We start from the raw sequence: 2,500 nt of genomic DNA, 5'->3' as shown, positions 1-2,500 counted from the left end.
ATGATGCATGTGCCTGGAGTACCCGTATCAGACGCGTAATCAGGATATGTATATTGGAGTTCGTACAATAATACTTCAGTGCTAATTTGCAGGCAGGCGCTGCTTTGTCACTCAATTATGATAATAATAATAATAATAATAATAATAATAATAATAATAATAATAATAATAATAATAATAAGTGTAACAATAGTAATGCTAATACTACTACTAATAATGATAATATTAGTAGTAATAATAATAATAATAACAATAAAAATAATAATAAAATTAACAACAATAATAATAATAATAACAATAATAATATTAATGCTCTGATGCAGTACCAGGCAGTATCTCTCGCGGCTTCTGATCGTATATGATTGGAAGTGCTATCATGTACATTGTTTTGTCTTGGTATAAAAGATGGGCTACAGCAAATATTCTGCTCAATACCACAGATTTGCTTGTCAGTTGTTTGACCTTAAAAACCTGAGCTTGTCTCTTAGTGGCTGACGATATCTGCATCTCTGATCACGAGCAGAAGTAGTGGGGGAGCATCATAGCAATGTGTTGAGAGGGTTTCTTTGGGGTTTAAATAATTCACCTCTGGAAACATGTGTGTTTCATTCAGCATCCTTAAACAACCCTTATTCAGGGACCGCTTCAGAGGGATAGGTAATTCGATCAGAAGAATATTCTAACTGGGCCCCACCTGCAAGGTCATGTGCTGCTTATCTTAATATGAGATCACCCGGTCACGTACATATGTTTGTGAAGGGTGTGCCTAGTGAGCAACCAACGCCAACACGTTGATGGAATGTCATAATCAGTCTTTAAGTTTCAATGTTATAACAGGCGAAAAGAAAAAGAGAAAAAAGACAGAAAGAAAGACGGAAGAAAATGTAAAGAAAAAGATGAATATTTAATGAAACAGTTTTGTATAAGTTTGATGATATTCTCCTGTCATTTTATTCATTCCTCCAGGGCGTGATGTTAATAACCCACAAACATATTTCTCCTGGTGCATTCTGAAAAGTGAGAGAGAAGCGGATTCAGAATATTTTCTGAGAATATACACTTTAAAGTCTTTTTCGAAATTGTAGCCGTTGGAAACGAAATGTTCAGCAGGATCTGTCGCAGAACTGCTATTGTGCCTGACGCCGAATCTGTGCCCATTAAATCTTTTGCTTAATTATTCTAAAGAATCCAATATGTGCATGTTATTATGTATTGGATATATTTGTTTTGGAGCCAGTTGCAAAAATGAATTATTGAGCATTCTTTCATGAAGTAAACATGCTTCAAATACACTCGTTTATTCATACAAACGTAACTAAGATGAAATATGTCATAAATAACAGTGACAAACGAAATATACACCGCCAGAGTGTATATTTAGCTGAATACACGTCATTGATTCGTTGAAATTACCGAAATACAACAACTTTAACACGAAATAACTTCGTAAATATAAAATGTTCTAAAAAACGCTAAGAGTAAAAGATGTTTTATATGACACATTCTACCAGTGTCCGAAGTTCGAAAATGTTTAGTTACAAAAAATTATTTTCTCTATCTACCGTTGAACGAGAAAAGATCCAGGAGTCTGGGACATGAGAATATATTATGTAATATAGTAGTTGAGTGATCAAAATTACGCATATTTCGAGGCAGTGATCTGGCAGAAACGTTAGCACGCCGGCGAAATGCTCACCGATCTTACGTCTGCCTTTACGTTCTGAGATGATATTCCGCCGAAGTCGACTGTGCCTTTCAGCCTTTCGGGATCGATAATTTAAGTACCAGTTGTGCACTGGGGTTGGTCTAATCGACTGACCCCCATCCCCAGAATTTCGGCCCTTTTGCCTAGTGTAGAGAAGAATATTACGGATATTTCATGACTCTTGATTCAGGTATATTGATCGTGAACTTACCCATTCTCAGTAGTGTAACTGATAGCGATAACATTATGAAGATTGTTACACAATTCTGATCTATGTTCACTTATAAAGCGATTGCTGTTAAATTCAAAATAATCAAATATTATGGTACCTATCTTAAGAAAGCTGGATTTTCAGGAATGTTTATGGAGAAAGATAACAGATTTTAGTATACTCATTACAAACATACGCATTCAAAACAAAATATTTTCAGGTGGTTCTTTCGTACTATCTAAATATGTATATCTTTTTTTACGCCTGTACTGACTCTATAAATTATTCATTTTTACTTCAGAAAACATCATCATTTGCTTGCAGATAGTTCGGAAATAATGGTGTGGAATCCAATAATACTTATTATGCTAATCTCTGATGTAGTTTTCATTCTTTGCTGAAATCGATAGTTTACAACTACAAAACAGAACATTTACAATACTGGGTAAAAAAATTAAGTTGCTACTGCCATAGTCCTGATGCCAGCAAATGCCAATCCGTTTATATTTACTTAGATAAGTATTTAATTATATATTTACAATTTTGAAGATGGTGTAAACGTCGACGTGGGTGTGATTGACATA

The 2,500-nt window shown here is 34.4% G+C and overlaps 1 protein-coding gene across 2 annotated transcripts in view; it reads left to right on the top strand.

Annotated features, from left to right (window-relative positions):
- The window catches only part of LOC115220560, a 157,215-nt gene that overhangs the window by 148,163 nt on the left and 6,552 nt on the right, over window positions 1-2,500 (top strand). Inside the window, exon 1 of one of the 2 annotated variants that reach the window (XM_036509889.1) lies at window positions 2,235-2,361. The exons of the other annotated variant lie outside the window; for it this stretch is intronic. The gene's annotated coding sequence lies outside the window, so the exon portion shown is untranslated. Of the gene's footprint in view, window positions 1-2,234; window positions 2,362-2,500 lie in introns of those variants that run through there. 2 annotated transcript variants of the gene reach the window in all.

This window comes from Octopus sinensis, linkage group LG16 (assembly GCF_006345805.1).
Source record: "Octopus sinensis linkage group LG16, ASM634580v1, whole genome shotgun sequence".
NCBI classification, from domain to species: Eukaryota; Metazoa; Mollusca; class Cephalopoda; order Octopoda; family Octopodidae; genus Octopus; species Octopus sinensis.
The sequence above is the reverse complement of the archived record's forward strand: the minus strand, read 5'-3'. Positions and strand labels throughout refer to the sequence as shown.